The following is a 19,688-nucleotide window of genomic DNA, read 5'->3' as shown; positions in this document are numbered from 1 at the left end:
AGGACTGCAGAACAGCAGGACTGCAGGACTGCAGAACAGCAGGACTGCAGAACAGCAGGACTGCAGGACTGCAGAACAGCAGGACTGCAGAACAGCAGGACTGCAGAACAGCAGGACTGCAGGAGCAAAGGGACAGCAGGACTGCAGAACAGCAGGACTGCAGAACAGCAGGACTGCAGTACTGCAGGACAGCAGGACAGCAGAAGCACCACACTGCACGTCTGCAGAACAGCAGGACTGCAGAACAGCAGGACTGCAGGACAGCAGGACTGCAGAACAGCAGGACTGCAGGAGCAAAGGGACAGCAGGACAGCAGGACTGCAGGACAGCAAGACAGCAGGACTGCAGAACAGCAGGACTGCAGAACAGCAGGACTGCAGGACAGCAGGACTGCAGAACAGCAGGACTGCAGGAGCAAAGGGACAGCAGGACAGCAGGACTGCAGGACTGCAGAACAGCAGGACTGCAGAACAGCAGGACTGCAGAACAGCAGGACTGCAGAACTGCAGTACTGCAGGACAGCAGGACAGCAGAAGCACCACACTGCACGTCTGCAAAACAGCAGGACTGCAGGACTGCAGGACAGCAGGACAGCAGGACTGCAGAACAGCAGGACTGCAGTACTGCAGGACAGCAGAACAGCAGGACTGCAGTACTGCAGGACAGCAGGACAGCAGAAGCACCACACTGCACGTCTGCAGAACAGCAGGACTGCAGGACTGCAGGACTGCAGGACAGCAGGACAGCAGGACTGCAGAACAGCAGGACTGCAGGACAGCAGGACAGCAGGACTGCAGGACTGCAGGAGCAAAGGGACAGCAGGACTGCAGAACAGCAGGACTGCAGGACTGCAGAACAGCAGGACTGCAGAACAGCAGGACTGCAGGACTGCAGAACAGCAGGACTGCAGAACAGCAGGACTGCAGAACAGCAGGACTGCAGGAGCAAAGGGACAGCAGGACTGCAGAACAGCAGGACTGCAGAACAGCAGGACTGCAGGACTGCAGAACAGCAGGACTGCAGAACAGCAGGACTGCAGAACAGCAGGACTGCAGGAGCAAAGGGACAGCAGGACTGCAGAACAGCAGGACTGCAGAACAGCAGGACTGCAGTACTGCAGGACAGCAGGACAGCAGAAGCACCACACTGCACGTCTGCAGAACAGCAGGACTGCAGAACAGCAGGACTGCAGGACAGCAGGACTGCAGAACAGCAGGACTGCAGGAGCAAAGGGACAGCAGGACAGCAGGACTGCAGGACAGCAAGACAGCAGGACTGCAGAACAGCAGGACTGCAGAACAGCAGGACTGCAGGACAGCAGGACTGCAGAACAGCAGGACTGCAGGAGCAAAGGGACAGCAGGACAGCAGGACTGCAGGACTGCAGAACAGCAGGACTGCAGAACAGCAGGACTGCAGAACAGCAGGACTGCAGAACAGCAGGACTGCAGAAGCACCACACTGCACGTCTGCAAAACAGCAGGACTGCAGGACTGCAGGACAGCAGGACAGCAGGACTGCAGAACAGCAGGACTGCAGTACTGCAGGACAGCAGGACAGCAGAAGCACCACACTGCACGTCTGCAGAACAGCAGGACTGCAGGACTGCAGGACTGCAGGACAGCAGGACAGCAGGACTGCAGAACAGCAGGACTGCAGGACAGCAGGACAGCAGGACTGCAGGACTGCAGGAGCAAAGGGACAGCAGGACTGCAGAACAGCAGGACTGCAGGACTGCAGAACAGCAGGACTGCAGAACAGCAGGACTGCAGGACTGCAGAACAGCAGGACTGCAGAACAGCAGGACTGCAGAACAGCAGGACTGCAGGAGCAAAGGGACAGCAGGACTGCAGAACAGCAGGACTGCAGAACAGCAGGACTGCAGTACTGCAGGACAGCAGGACAGCAGAAGCACCACACTGCACGTCTGCAGAACAGCAGGACTGCAGGACTGCAGGACAGCAGGACAGCAGGACTGCAGAACAGCAGGACTGCAGGACTGCAGAACAGCAGGACTGCAGGACTGCAGGACAGCAGGACAGCAGGACTGCAGAACAGCAGGACTGCAGAACAGCAGGACTGCAGAACAGCAGGACTGCAGAACAGCAGGACTGCAGAACAGCAGGACTGCAGAACAGCAGGACTGCAGAACAGCAGGACTGCAGAACAGCAGGACTGCAGTACTGCAGGACAGCAGGACAGCAGGACTGCAGAACAGCAGGACTGCAGGACTGCAGGACAGCAGGACTGCAGAACAGCAGGACTGCAGGACTGCAGGACAGCAGGACAGCAGGACTGCAGAACAGCAGGACTGCAGGAGCAAAGGGACAGCAGGACTGCAGAACAGCAGGACTGCAGAACAGCAGGACTGCAGGACTGCAGAACAGCAGGACTGCAGAACAGCAGGACTGCAGGAGCAAAGGGACAGCAGGACTGCAGAACAGCAGGACTGCAGAACAGCAGGACTGCAGTACTGCAGGACAGCAGGACAGCAGAAGCACCACACTGCACGTCTGCAGAACAGCAGGACTGCAGAACAGCAGGACTGCAGGACAGCAGGACTGCAGAACAGCAGGACTGCAGGAGCAAAGGGACAGCAGGACAGCAGGACTGCAGGACAGCAAGACAGCAGGACTGCAGAACAGCAGGACTGCAGAACAGCAGGACTGCAGGACAGCAGGACTGCAGAACAGCAGGACTGCAGGAGCAAAGGGACAGCAGGACAGCAGGACTGCAGGACTGCAGAACAGCAGGACTGCAGAACAGCAGGACTGCAGAACAGCAGGACTGCAGAACTGCAGTACTGCAGGACAGCAGGACAGCAGAAGCACCACACTGCACGTCTGCAAAACAGCAGGACTGCAGGACTGCAGGACAGCAGGACAGCAGGACTGCAGAACAGCAGGACTGCAGTACTGCAGGACAGCAGGACAGCAGAAGCACCACACTGCACGTCTGCAGAACAGCAGGACTGCAGGACTGCAGGACTGCAGGACAGCAGGACAGCAGGACTGCAGAACAGCAGGACTGCAGGACAGCAGGACAGCAGGACTGCAGGACTGCAGGAGCAAAGGGACAGCAGGACTGCAGAACAGCAGGACTGCAGGACTGCAGAACAGCAGGACTGCAGAACAGCAGGACTGCAGGACTGCAGAACAGCAGGACTGCAGAACAGCAGGACTGCAGAACAGCAGGACTGCAGGAGCAAAGGGACAGCAGGACTGCAGAACAGCAGGACTGCAGAACAGCAGGACTGCAGTACTGCAGGACAGCAGGACAGCAGAAGCACCACACTGCACGTCTGCAGAACAGCAGGACTGCAGGACTGCAGGACAGCAGGACAGCAGGACTGCAGAACAGCAGGACTGCAGGACTGCAGAACAGCAGGACTGCAGGACTGCAGGACAGCAGGACAGCAGGACTGCAGAACAGCAGGACTGCAGGAGCAAAGGGACAGCAGGACTGCAGAACAGCAGGACTGCAGTACTGCAGGACAGCAGGACAGCAGAAGCACCACACTGCACGTCTGCAGAACAGCAGGACTGCAGGACTGCAGGACAGCAGGACAGCAGGACTGCAGAACAGCAGGACTGCAGGACTGCAGGACAGCAGGACTGCAGAACAGCAGGACTGCAGGACAGCAGGACAGCAAGACAGCAGGACAGCAGGACAGCAGGACAGCAAGACAGCAGGACAGCGGGACAGCAGAAGCACCACACTGCACGTCTGCAAGGAACTACTTCCTGGAATTTGGGGCGCTTACTCAACCCTCGCCAGCCACAGCTTTTTTTGGTTTTGTTTTAGTTGAAAGTCTTAAGGAAATACGGTTCTTTTTTTCCCTTTTTGAGTTTGGTGACAGTTTCTCTCTGGCGGAGCTGGAAGGAAAAGAATAAACGGAAAGAGAGATGACAAGGACGGAGTGGGGAGGGCAGAGAAAATATAGAGGGGGTGCTTTTCAAAACGCTGAGTTATTTGTCCTCCGTGACGTGACGACGCACACGACCACTTCCTGTGGGCTCGGGTTTCAGTGGGTGGAGAAACCCTCTCACTGCACCGCCCCCATGAGGAAGGGCCCCTTAGGATTTGTAGTAAAGAAGGCACAACCTTAAATGTAAAGAGTTGTACGGTATATCGGTACTGGTCTTGTATCGCAGTACTATCCATCCATCCATTTTCTACCCAGAAAGAGACAAGCAGTAGAAAATGGATGGATGGATCGCGGCACTAATGAATCAAAAACGGTATTATACCCTGTTTGAAAAGTACATCACATTATTTATTATTATTATATTGTATATTATTTATTTTTTAATTATACAGTTATTTATGCCAATTACTGCGGGTGGACATTAGCCGCTAACTAGCTAGCCATGTCTTAAAGCACCTTTTTCTGAGGGTGTTTCAGTGTTACAACTTCACTTTTATCTTGACTTTTTAAGCCAAGATGCGTCCATTCTCCCTTTTCTGTCTACACACTGTGTCTGCTCTAACTCTAACTCTAACTCTAACTCTAACTCTAACTCTAACTCTAACTCCCAGCAAACATGCAGTGGCTCAGGTCCAGAGTGTTTATGCCTGCAGGGAAGATGCTGGAAATTTGGCGAAGGCCAGGCTTTCAGAAAAATACACAAAACAAAACAAAAAATCTAAAACGCTACATCAGCAAGTTGTTGTCTTAGCGTTGTGGCTTGTTTTACTATGTCTGATGTAGTTTGTCTTTGTTTTTCAGGGCTTATTCACTCCCTATTAAGTCAATCCTGAGGCAGTGTGTGTGTGTGTGTGTGTGTGTGTGTGTGTGTGTGTGTTGTATTTCCACCCTTCTTGAGACATAAAGAAGGAAAAGTGTCTTCCATATGAGGAGATGTGAACATAAATCCTGGTCCCAATAACATTGCATCTAATAGAGAATGTCTCATTTGCACCCCCTAGTGGTGACATCGACACATCTTTATATATCTAGAAGAGGTGGTCTTAAACAGGTAAGCATTTTTCTAAGGTCTCAAAAAGGGCAGAAATACAAGTGTGTGTGTGTGTGTGTGTGTGTGTGTGTGTGTGTGTGTGTGTGTGTGTGTGTGTGTGTGTGTGTGTGTGTGTGTGTGTGCAGAGGTGAAGCTGAAGGAGGCTGGGAGCGAGGGAGATGACATAACTGCAGTATGTGAGTGAGAGAAGATGGAGAGGAGTGGGATTTAAAAAAGATGGCAAGACATGAGGAGGGATGAGGTGTGTGGTGAAGGAGAGGGAGAGGGAGAGACCACCTCCAGTGAGGACCACCACTCTCCCTCAGCCCACCAAAGTGTGGCGTGGAAGAGAATGTGTGAATTATATTTATATAGCGCTTTTCTCTAGTGACTCAAAGCGCTTTACATAGTGAAAGCCAATATCTAAGTTCCATTCAAAGCAGTGTGGGTGGCACTGGGAGCAGGTGGGTCAGGTGTCTTGCCCAAGGACACACCGGCAGTGACTAGGTGGCACAAGCGGGGATTGAACCTGCAACCCTGAAGTTGCTGGCACGGCCGCTCTACCAACCGAGCTATGCCGCCCCAAGAGAAGAGAAGAGACCCCCGCCCTCGTCCTCACAACGCCAGCAAAGTGGTAAACTGTTTTGGGAGAAAAGTCCCCAAAACTTTACATAACAGCAGATGATGTAAGTGGAAACTTCTTCTTCTTCTTCTTCTTCTTCTTCTTCTCCCACTCTGGAGAACACTTTCAGTCTGAGAGTCACAACCCCCATGTAGGGTTGTACCACTACCAATACTTTAGTACCACTACCAATACTTTAGTACCAGTACCAATACTTTAGTACCAGTACCAATACTTTAGTACCAGTACCAATACTTTAGTACCGCTACCAATACTTTAGTACCAATACTTTAGTACCACTACCAATACTTTAGTACCAGTACCAATACTTTAGTACCAGTACCAATACTTTAGTACCACTACCAATACTATAGTACCGCTACCAATACTTTAGTACCAATACTTTAGTACCACTACCAATACTTTAGTACCAATACTTTAGTACCACTACCAATACTATAGTACCGCTACCAATACTTTAGTACCAATACTTTAGTACCACTACCAATACTTTAGTACCAGTACCAATACTTTAGTACCAGTACCAATACTTTAGTACCAGTACCAATACTTTAGTACCGCTACCAATACTTTAGTACCAATACTTTAGTACCACTACCAATACTTTAGTACCAGTACCAATACTTTAGTACCAGTACCAATACTTTAGTACCACTACCAATACTATAGTACCGCTACCAATACTTTAGTACCAATACTTTAGTACCACTACCAATACTTTAGTACCAATACTTTAGTACCACTACCAATACTATAGTACCACTACCAATACTTTAGTACCACTACCAATACTTTAGTACCAGTACCAATACTTTAGTACCAGTACCAATACTTTAGTACCAGTACCAATACTTTAGTACCGCTACCAATACTTTAGTACCAATACTTTAGTACCACTACCAATACTTTAGTACCAGTACCAATACTTTAGTACCAGTACCAATACTTTAGTACCACTACCAATACTATAGTACCGCTACCAATACTTTAGTACCAATACTTTAGTACCACTACCAATACTTTAGTACCAATACTTTAGTACCACTACCAATACTATAGTACCGCTACCAATACTTTAGTACCAATACTTTAGTACCACTACCAATACTATAGTACCGCTACCAATACTATAGTACCACGACCAATACTTTAGTACCACTACCAATACTATAGTACCACGACCAATACTTTAGTACCACTACCAATACTATAGTACCACTACCAATACTTTAGTACCACTACCAATACTTTAGTACCACTACCAATACTTTAGTACCGCTACCAATACTTTAGTACCAATACTTTAGTACCACTACCAATACTATAGTACCGCTACCAATACTTTAGTACCAATACTTTAGTACCACTACCAATACTTTAGTACCGCTACCAATACTTTAGTACCAATACTTTAGTACCACTACCAATACTTTAGTACCAGTACCAATACTTTAGTACCAGTACCAATACTTTAGTACCACTACCAATACTATAGTACCGCTACCAATACTTTAGTACCAATACTTTAGTACCACTACCAATACTTTAGTACCAATACTTTAGTACCACTACCAATACTATAGTACCGCTACCAATACTTTAGTACCAATACTTTAGTACCACTACCAATACTATAGTACCGCTACCAATACTATAGTACCACGACCAATACTTTAGTACCACTACCAATACTATAGTACCACGACCAATACTTTAGTACCACTACCAATACTATAGTACCACTACCAATACTTTAGTACCACTACCAATACTTTAGTACCACTACCAATACTTTAGTACCGCTACCAATACTTTAGTACCAATACTTTAGTACCACTACCAATACTATAGTACCGCTACCAATACTTTAGTACCAATACTTTAGTACCACTACCAATACTATAGTACCGCTACCAATACTATAGTACCACGACCAATACTTTAGTACCACTACCAATACTATAGTACCACGACCAATACTTTAGTACCACTACCAATACTTTAGTACCACTACCAATACTTTAGTACCACTACCAATACTTTAGTACCAGTACCAATATGTATTTTGATACTTTTTTTTTTTATTATTTTATTTTCATTGACATCCAGCATCAGACATTCCATTTTATTACATCATAATCACATACAAACCCTGTTTCCATATGAGTTGGGAAATGGTGTTAGATGTAAATATAAACAGAATACAATGATTTGCAAATCCTTTTCAAGCCATATTCAGTTGAATATGCTACAAAGACAACATATTTCATGTTCAAACTCATAAACCTTTGGGTTTTTTTTTAAATGATCATTAACTTTAGAATTTGATGCCAGCAAGACGTGACAAAGAAGTTGGGAAAGGTGGCAATAAATACTGATAAAGTTGAGGAATGCCCATCAAACACTTATTTGGAACATCCCACAGGTGTGCAGGCTAATTGGGAACAGGTGGGTGCCATGATTGGCTATAAAAACAGCTTCCCAAAAAATGCTCAGTCTTTCACAAGAAAGGATGGGGCGAGGTACACCCCTTTGTCCACAACTGTGTGAGCAAATAGTCAAACAGTTTAAGAACAACCTTTCTCAAAGTGACATTGCAAGAAATTGAGGGATTTCAACATCTACGCTCCATAATATCATCAAAAGGTTCAGAGAATCTGGAGAAATCACTCCACGTAAGCGGCATGGCCGGAAACCAACATTGAATGACCGTGACCTTCCATCCCTCAGACGGCACTGTATCAAAAACCAACATCAATCCCTAAAGGATATCACCACATGGGCTCAGGAACACTTCAGAAAACCACTGTCACTAAATACAGTTGGTCGCTACATCTCTAAGTGCAAGTTAAAGCTCTACTATGCAAAGACAAGCCATTTATCAACAACATCCAGAAACACTGCCAGCTTCTCTGGGCCCAAGATCATCTAAGATGGACTGATGCAAAGTGGAAAAGTGTTCTGTGGTCTGAGTCCACATTTCAAATTGTTTCTGGAAATATTCGACATCGTGTCATCTGGACCAAAGGGGAAGTGAACCATCCAGACTGTTATCCACGCAAAGTGTAAAAGCCAGCATGTGTGATGGTATGGGGGTGCATTAGTGCCCAAGGCATGGGTAACTTACACATCTGTGAAGGCACCATTAATGCTGACAGGTACATACAGGTTTTGGAACAACATATGCTGATATCTAATCATCGTCTTTTTCGTGGACGCCCCTGCTTATTTCAGCAAGACAATGCCAAGCCACATGTTACAACAGTGTGGTTTCGTAACAAAAGAATGCAGGTACTTTCCTGGCCCGCCTGCAGTCCAGACCTGTCTCCCATGGAAAATGTGTGGTGCATTATGAAGTGTAAAATAGGACAGCGGAGACCCCGGACTGTTGAAGGACTGAAGCTCTACATAAAACAAGAATGGGAAAGAATTCCACTTTCAAAGCTTCAACAATTAGTTTCCTCAGTTCCCAAAATGTTTGAGTGTTGTTAAAAGAAAAGGTGATGTAACACAATGGTGAACATGCCCTTTCCCAACTACTTTGGCACGTGTTGCAGCCATGAAATTCTAAGTTAATTATTATTTGCAAAAATAAATAATGTTTATGAGTTTGAACATGAAATATGTTGTCTTTGTAGCATATTCAACTGAATATGGCTTGAAAAGGATTTGCAAATCATTGTATTCTGTTTATATTTACATCTAACACAAGTTCCCAACTCATATGGAGTCTGTCCTAAACCATACCAGCCAAAAAAAAGAAACAAAAAAAAACAAAATACAAAAATAAATACATCAATTAAATAAACAAAAAATAAACACTAGTACATTAATAATAATAAACAGAAATCAAATACTTTTTGGTACTTTTCTTAATAATGACATTATTGGTATTATTTTAACAAATAAAAAAAACGCAGTTTGTGAACAATAAGGTATGTAAATAAACATTTATAAAGTCTTTTGTACTGCTATATATATATATATATATATATATATATATATATATATATAATGTAGGTGTGGGAAAAATCACAAGACTACTTCATCTCTACAGAAGTGTTTCATGAGGGGTTCCCTCAATCATCAGGAGATTTTAATGGAAGCATTCACATACAATGGTTTATATAGGGCACTCTGTGTTCTATATAAACCATTCTTCTGACAATTGAGGGAACCCCTCATGAAACACTTCTGTAGAGATGAAGTAGTCTTGTGATTTTTCCCACACCTACATTATATATATATATATAGCTGAGATAGGCGCCAGCGCCCCCGCGACCCCAAAAAAGGGAATAAGCGGTAGAAAATGGATGGATGGATGGATATATATATATATATATATACACACACACACACATACATACAGTATATGCAGCTTTATGTATATAAAATGATGTCTTCTAAAATGTGGTGGTTAGTATTGTCCTGATGTCCTGATACCAATATTTTGGTGCCAGTACCAAAATAAATTTTGATACTTTTTGATACCACAAAAAATAGCTTTATTTGAACAAAACATCTTAGAGTACATAAAACATATGTTTATTATTGCAAGTTTGTACTTAAGTAAAATGTTGAACATACTAGACAACTTGTCTTTTAGTAGTAAGTAAACAAACAAAGACTCCTAATTAGTCTGCAGTAACATATTGTGTACTTTATACACCTATTATTTTATACACATTATGAGGGACAAACTGTAAAAAAAAAAAAAAAAGATTAGTAATCTACCTGTTAAAATAAGTTAAAGTAGCAATGATTGTCACACACACACTAAGTGTGGTGAAATGTGTCCTCTGCATTTGACCCATCACCCTTGTTCACCCCTGGGAGGTGAGGGGAGCAGTGAGCAGAAGTGGTGCCACGCCCGGGAATTATTCATGTACTGTTAATATCTGCTTAGTTTCTATTTCAACAAGTTCTTTCTACACTTCTGTAATAATCACTTATTTTTCTCTTCTTTAATACTTGAGATTAGTTTTGGATGATACCGCACATTTAGGTATGGATGCGATACCAAGTAGTTCCAGGATCATACATTGGTCATATTCAAAGTCCTCATGTGTCCAGGAACATACTTCCTGACTTTATAAACATAATATGAATGTTTTAAAAAGGAAAATAGATTTTTCTATGTAATCATAGTAGTATCGACTAGATACACTCTTGTACTTGGTATCATTACAGTGGATGTCAGGTGTAGATCCACCCATGGTGTTTGTTTACATTGTGACACCAGTGATCTATTGTATCCTCCTACGTTGTGTAGTGAAGCATGTTTAGCTATTCCTTGTCCTGCAGTGATAATGCTCCTACATTAGTTTGGATGATACCACACAATTAGGTATCGGTCCGATACCAAGTCGTTACAGGATCATACATTGGTCATATTCAAAGTCCTCATGTGTCCAGGGACATATTTACTGAGTTTATAAACATAAAATGAATTTTAAAAACAGGAACAATTTATTTGTGACTATAAAAAATATCGGTGTAATCATAGTAGTATCGACTAGATACAGTCTTGTACTTGGTATCATTACAGTGGATGTCAGGTGTGGATCCAACCATGGCGTTTGTTTACATTGTGACATAATCATCACTTATTCTGTTGTTTGATACTTTACGTTAGTTTTGGATGATACCACACCTTTTGGTATCGATCTGATACCAAGTATTTCCAGGATCATACATTGGTCATATTCAAAGTCCTCATGTGTCCAGGGACATATTTACTGACTTTATAAACATAATATGAATTTTAAAAACAGGAAAAATGATTCTGTGACGACAAAAAATATCGATGTAATCATAGTAGTATCGACTAGATACATTCTAGTACTTGGTATCATTACAGTGGATGTCAGGTGTAGATACTACCATAACGTTTGTTTACATTGTGATGAATTAATCACTTATTCATCTGTTGTTTGATACTTTACATTACTTTTTGATGATACCACAAATTTGAGTATCGATCCGATACCGAGTAGTTCCAGGATCATACATTGGTCGTATTCAAAGTCCTCATGTGTCCAGGGACATACATACTGAGTTTATAAACATAATGTGAATGTTTTAAAAAGGAAAATAGATTTTTCGATGTAATCATAGTAGTAACCGACTAAATATGCTTGTGTACTTGGTATCATTATAGTGGATGTCAGGTGTAGATCCACCCATGGCGTTTGTTTACATTGTGACACCAGTGAGCTATTGTATCCTCCTATGTTGTGTAGTGAAGCATGTTTAGCTATTCCTCCTCCTCCAGTGATAATGTTACTTGTAAGAAACTTACTTTATTTGTCGCCATGGAGACGAGGATTAGTGATTTAGAAGTAGCTAAAACACTTTCTGAGGGTGTTTCAGTGTTTAACTTCATCTTTATCCTTTTTAGTTTTTATTTTCCAGAAGTAATCAATGAAGTACTATCTTTCTTACATTTTACGCCAAGACGCCTCCGTTCTCTCTTTTCTGTCCACACACTGTGTCTGCTTGCAAGTACTCAGTGTGTGTGCGCTGCCGAACATGCTCCTAAAACCAGCAATGTCTCAACGTGACAATGAGGCGCCAAAAAGTGTGGGGGTACCATTACTTCTTAGAGGCGCTACAGTTGGGAGTATGATTGATTAGTATCGCAGTACTGGTAGATGGTACACACCCCAGTATCGCAGTACTGGTAGATGGTACACACCCCAGTATCGCAGTACTGCTAGATGGTACACACCCCAGTATCGCAGTACTGCTAGATGGTACACACCCCAGTATCGCAGTACTGGTAGATGGTACACACCCCAGTATCGCAGTACTGGTAGATGGTACGCACCCCAGTATCGCAGTACTGGTAGATGGTACACACCCCAGTATCGCAGTACTGGTAGATGGTACACACCCCAGTGTCGCAGTACTGGTAGATGGTACACACCCCAGTGTCGCAGTACTGGTAGATGGTACACACCCCAGTGTCGCAGTACTGGTAGATGGTACACACCCCAGTGTCGCAGTACTGGTAGATGGTACACACCCACGTATCGCAGTACTGGTAGATGGTACACACCCCAGTGTCGCAGTACTGGTAGATGGTACACACCCCAGTGTCGCAGTACTGGTAGATGGTACACACCCCAGTGTCGCAGTACTGGTAGATGGTACACACCCCAGTATCGCAGTACTGGTAGATGGTACACACCCCAGTATCGCAGTACTGGTAGATGGTACACACCCCAGTGTCGCAGTACTGGTAGATGGTACACACCCCAGTGTCGCAGTACTGGTAGATGGTACACACCCCAGTGTCGCAGTACTGGTAGATGGTACACACCCCAGTGTCGCAGTACTGGTAGATGGTACACACCCACGTATCGCAGTACTGGTAGATGGTACACACCCCAGTGTCGCAGTACTGGTAGATGGTACACACCCCAGTGTCGCAGTACTGGTAGATGGTACACACCCCAGTGTCGCAGTACTGGTAGATGGTACACACCCCAGTATCGCAGTACTGGTAGATGGTACACACCCCAGTATCGCAGTACTGGTAGATGGTACACACCCCAGTATCGCAGTACTGGTAGATGGTACACACCCCAGTATCGCAGTACTGGTAGATGGTACACACCCCAGTATCGCAGTACTGGTAGATGGTACACACCCCAGTATCGCAGTACTGGTAGATGGTACACACCCCAGTATCGCAGTACTGGTAGATGGTACACACCCCAGTATCGCAGTACTGGTAGATGGTACACACCCCAGTATCGCAATACTGCTAGATGGTACACACCCCAGTATCGCAGTACTGGTAGATGGTACACACCCCAGTATCGCAGTACTGGTAGATGGTACACACCCCAGTATCGCAGTACTGGTAGATGGTACACACCCCAGTATCGCAGTACTGGTAGATGGTACACACCCCAGTATCGCAGTACTGCTAGATGGTACACACCCCAGTATCGCAGTACTGCTAGATGGTACACACCCCAGTATCGCAGTACTGGTAGATGGTACACACCCCAGTATCGCAGTACTGGTAGATGGTACACACCCCAGTATCGCAGTACACACCATGTCAGCAGTATGCATGCCTCAGGTAAACAGGGGCATACACCCCCCAAAATCTGCCATTTTCATGCAGAATGAGACTTAATCCAATAAAGGGTGAATGGAGTTAGGAGAAGGATCCTGGTTCGAGAGCCATGCTGGTCTTTTGATGAAGCTGCTGTGTTTATCTTCCTAAAGTGATATCGTCTGGTATGCGCCGGCCCGTGTTGGACTGCATCTGCAAGATAAACAGCCCCGAGCGCGGCAACTGAGACGCATCACCCCCCCCCCCCTCGCCATCTATCTTCCTCCTCGCCTCCTCGCCTCCGTCCCCTGCGCCGCTGAATGGGTGCATTGTGGGGGAAGACGGCCGTCACTCGGGGCGCGGCGTGGGCGACAGGCTTCGTTAAGAGGGGTCGCAGGTCAGCAATGGACGGGGGCGCCCTCGGGGACGGCGGGCAGGAGGTCTCATCATGATGGTGGCGGGCTAATTGGGAATGTGCCTCGTCACTTCCATCTTCCCTTTGCGCCCCCTGTCTGTTTGGTAAATCCACCCCCCCCCACTGGTAAGAATGTACCACAAATCCTGTCGGAACACCCAACTGCACCCAATTTGTTGGTTGTCTGACATGGACTTGTTTCTTCAGCATTGTCCACACGTTTCAGTCCGGACTTTGGGAAGGCCATTCTAAAACCTGGCCTGATTGAGCCATTCCTTTACCACCTCGGAGGTATGTTTGGGGTCATAGTCCTGTTGGAACAGACAACTGCGCCCAAGACCCAACCTCCCCCCTGAAGATTTTAGTCGTCCTGAAGAATTTGGAGCTAATCCTCCTTTTTCATTGTCACATTTAAAGCAGCAGTTCCATTGGCAGCAAAACAGGCCCAGAGCATAACACTACCACCACCATGCTTGGCGGTAGGCGTGGTGTTCCTGGGATTAAAGGCATCACCTTTTTGTCCTCCAGACATATTGCTGGGTATTGTGGCCAAACAGCTCCAGTTTTCTTTCATCTGACATCACTTGGACAAAGATAAGACCTTCTGGAGGAAAGTTCTGTGGTCAGATGAAACAAAAGTACAGCTGTTTGGCCACAATACCCAGCAATATGTTTGGAGGAGAAAAGGTGAGGCCTTTAATCCCAGGAACACCATGCCTACCGCCAAGCATGGTGGTGGAAGTATTATGCTCTGGAACTGCTGCTTTAAATGGAACAATGAAAAAGGAGGATTACCTCTAACCTAAAATCATCAGCCCAGAGGTTGGGTCTTGGGCGTAGTTGGGGGTTCTAATTTATTTACGTGGCTCACCTTTGACAGCGTCTTCTCCCCATCATCTTTGTTGGAGCGGTGTAGCGTGCAAGGACGGGAGTGGGAGAAGTGTCAAAAGATGGCGCTAACTGTTTTAATGACATTCAGACTTTACTTCAATCAATAACGGAGCAGCATCTCCTCATCCGTGGATCACTAGTGCAACAACAACACCCCAATGTGTCACGTGGAAAAACTGTCTGACCGGAACTCTGTAATAACTAAAGTTCCTTGGGTCAATAATGTAAACTCACTGTTTACATTATGTTTTAGTGCTTTCATGGCAAGTTTACTGACAGATATGAGTAAGAACTTTACACTACTTTATTTCAGAAATGGCAACAGCGGAGGATGGATGTCACATAACAAGAAGATAGAAAAAAAGAAGAACATTATCGACTACGTTATCTCCACGAACTACAAAGGCGGACGCGCACAATTTTTCAGGAATAATGCAGATCCCAAATACAGATCAGCAGGTACCAGAAGGTAAGAAAAGTTGCTTTTGCATAATATTGTGAAACAAAACACCAGATAATAAGTCTTACCTTCTACACACAGCATAATAATACTCCTATGTTGTAGCACATTTAGCGCTGTGGTTTCATAGCTCACCAAAACATTTAGATAGATTTTTGAGCGCCGTGTGTAATGTTCTATATTTTCAACGGGACAAATAAAATGTTTGTGTTGTTTACTTGATTCATATTGCCATTATATTGCAGTCTACTCGTATATATTATGTGTGACTGCCATCTACTGGTCACACTTAACATTAAACCATGCACCAAATAAAATAGCATTGAGGTCGGTAAGCACAACGAGAATTATTCCGCAAATTAGACACACCAGGTTACAAGGCGCACTATCGAGTTTTGAGGGGAAAAAGGATATAAAGTCGCCTTATAGTCGGAAAAATAGGGTACAAAGAAAACATGTGATGTCTCATGTGAATGCGGTCTGACCTGCATGCAAACATGATGTCGCACACATCAATAAATATGTATATAGAGACATTCTGTATAACTTGAAGTAAATAATGAAAATTAAAAAATTACAACAAAAAAATTAAAAATTACTAAAAGCTTACCTTTTTTATAATTACATGGTATGTAAAATAGCTTTGAGGTTGGAAAGCACAACCAGAATTATTCCGTACATTAAGCCCACCGGGTTATAAGAAACACTGCTGAGTTTTGAGGGGGGAAAAAAAGCATATTCAGTGCGCCTTATGGCCTGAAAAATAGGGTGCAAAGAAAAAATGTGATGTCTCATGTGAATGCAGTCCGACCTGCATGCGGACATGATGTCGCACACATCAATAAATATGTAGGTTGTGAGTTCAAACCCCGGCCGAGTCATACCAAAGACTATAAAAATGGGAGCCATTACCTCCCTGTTTGGCACTCAGCATCAAGGCTTGGAATTGGGGGTTAAATCACCAAAAATAATTCCCGGGCGCGGCCACCACTGCTGCTTACTGCTCCCCTCACCTCCCAGGGGGTGATCAAGGGTGATGGGTCAAATGCAGAGGACACATTTCCCCACACCTAGTGTGTGTGTGACAATCATTGCTACTTTAACTTAATGTAGAGACATACTGAAATAATGAAGTAAATAATTACAAACAAAAAATACCAAAAAATGTACTAAAAGCTTACCTTTTTTATATTTGCATAGTATGTTTATATTATTAACGTTGTAAATAGAAATCTTTCTATATCTAGAAAGGGAGGTCGTCAAGAGGTAGGCATGGTCCGGAGGTCTCCAGAAGGTCAGAACTACACAAATGTGTGTAAAGTAAACCAGGGTGTGTTAGTGTGTTGTGGCAACCCCCCCCCCCCCCCTGCCCCCCCCTCCCTTAACCCCCCAAATAAGGAGGTGGAAGTGAGGAAGACCACAGTTTCGGAAGTGGGAGATAAGACAAGGTAAGCTGCAGAAACCCCATTTCTGCCAAGATTCACCGCTTGTCGTTAGAAAACACAATCTCAGCGCCGCAACTTTGACTTTCCCATCCGTTTAAGGACGGCAAATCCCAAGCAGACCGATAGAAATGATGATTGATGATTGATGGCGGGCAGAGAGAGACATCAAAGAGCTGATAAATCACGGCAGATGGCCAGATGCTGATAACAAGTCCTACCTTCAAACCTCAAAAGCCTCTCTCTCTTTCTGCTAAGGCGGGAGAAATCTGTGTGTGTGTGTGTGTGTGTGTGTGTGTGTGTGTGTGTGTGTGTGTGTGTGTGTGTGTGTGTGTCCTCAGAGGTGACATTCCTGTATGACAGAGCAACAGCCTCAAGTTTAAGATAACACGACCACGCTGATCTAAGGGTGGGAATAGTGGCTGGCAAAGGTCTGCAGGTCAGAGCTGATGACTTTACCTTCTGCACACAATAATCCTCCACGCAAGAACACACAACACAACCATGCAAGAACACACAACACAATCATGCAAGAACACACAACACAATCATGCAAGAACACACAACACAATCATGCAAGAACACACAACACAATCATGCAAGAACACACAACACAACCATGCAAGAACACACAACACAATCATGCAAGAACACACAACACAATCATGCAAGAACACGCAACACAATCATGCAGGAACACACAACACAATCATGCAAGAACACACAACACAATCATGCAAGAACACACAACACAATCATGCAAGAACACACAACACAATCATGCAAGAACACACAACACAATCATGCAAGAACACACAACACAATCATGCAAGAACACACAACACAACCATGCAAGAACACACAACACAATCATGCAAGAACACGCAACACAATCATGCAAGAACACGCAACACAATCATGCAAGAACACGCAACACAATCATGCAAGAACACACAACACAACCATGTAAGAACACACAACACAATCATGCAAGAACACACAACACAATCATGCAAGAACACACAACACAATCATGCAAGAACACACAACACAACCATGCAAGAACACACAACACAACCATGCAAGAACACACAACACAACCATGCAAGAACACACAACACAATCATGCAAGAACACACAACACAATCATGCAAGAACACACAACACAATCATGCAAGAACACACAACACAATCATGCAAGAACACACAACACAATCATGCAAGAACACACAACACAACCATGCAAGAACACACAACACAATCATGCAAGAACACACAACACAATCATGCAAGAACACACAACACAATCATGCAAGAACACACAACACAACCATGCAAGAACACACAACACAATCATGCAAGAACACGCAACACAATCATGCAAGAACACGCAACACAATCATGCAAGAACACGCAACACAATCATGCAAGAACACACAACACAACCATGCAAGAACACACAACACAATCATGCAAGAACACACAACACAATCATGCAAGAACACACAACACAATCATGCAAGAACACACAACACAACCATGCAAGAACACACAACACAATCATGCAAGAACACACAACACAATCATGCAAGAACACACAACACAACCATGCAAGAACACACAACACAATCATGCAAGAACACACAACCATGCAAGAACACACAACACAATCATGCAAGAACACACAACACAACCATGCAAGAACACACAACACAATCATGCAAGAACACACAACACAACCATGCAAGAACACACAACACAATCATGCAAGAACACGCAACACAATCATGCAAGAACACACAACACAATCATGCAAGAACACGCAACACAATCATGCAAGAACACACAACACAATCATGCAAGAACACACAACACAATCATGCAAGAACACGCAACACAATCATGCAAGAACACACAACACAATCATGCAAGAACACACAACACAATCATGCAAGAACACACAACACAATCATGCAAGAACACACAACACAATCATGCAAGAACACACAACACAACCATGCAAGAACACACAACACAATCATGCAGGAACACACAACACAATCATGCAAGAACACACAACACAATCATGCAGGAACACACAACACAACCATGCAAGAACACACAACACAATCATGCAAGAACACACAACACAACCATGCAAGAACACACAACACAATCATGCAAGAACACACAACACAACCATGCAAGAACACACAACACAACCATGCAAGAACACACAATACAACCATGCAAGAACACACAACACAATCATGCAAGAACACACAACACAATCATGCAAGAACACGCAACACAACCATGCAAGAACACGCAACACAACCATGCAAGAACACACAACACAACCATGCAAGAACACACAACACAACCATGCAAGAACACACAACACAATCATGCAAGAACACACAACACAATCATGCAAGAACACACAACACAATCATCCAAGAACACACAACACAATCATGCAAGAACACACAACACAATCATGCAAGAACACACAACACAATCATGCAAGAACACACAACACAATCATGTAAGAACACACAACACAATCATGCAAGAACACACAACACAATCATGCAGGAACACGCAACACAATCATGCAAGAACACACAACACAATCATGCAAGAACACACAACACAACCATGCAAGAACACACAACACAATCATGCAAGAACACACAACACAATCATGCAAGAACACACAACACAATCATGCAAGAACACACAACACAATCATGCAAGAACACACAACACAATCATGCAAGAACACACAACACAATCATGCAAGAAC

This window comes from Nerophis ophidion, linkage group LG21, assembly GCF_033978795.1.
Source record: "Nerophis ophidion isolate RoL-2023_Sa linkage group LG21, RoL_Noph_v1.0, whole genome shotgun sequence".
Taxonomy (NCBI): domain Eukaryota; kingdom Metazoa; phylum Chordata; class Actinopteri; order Syngnathiformes; family Syngnathidae; genus Nerophis; species Nerophis ophidion.
Note: the sequence above shows the minus strand (reverse complement) of the source record.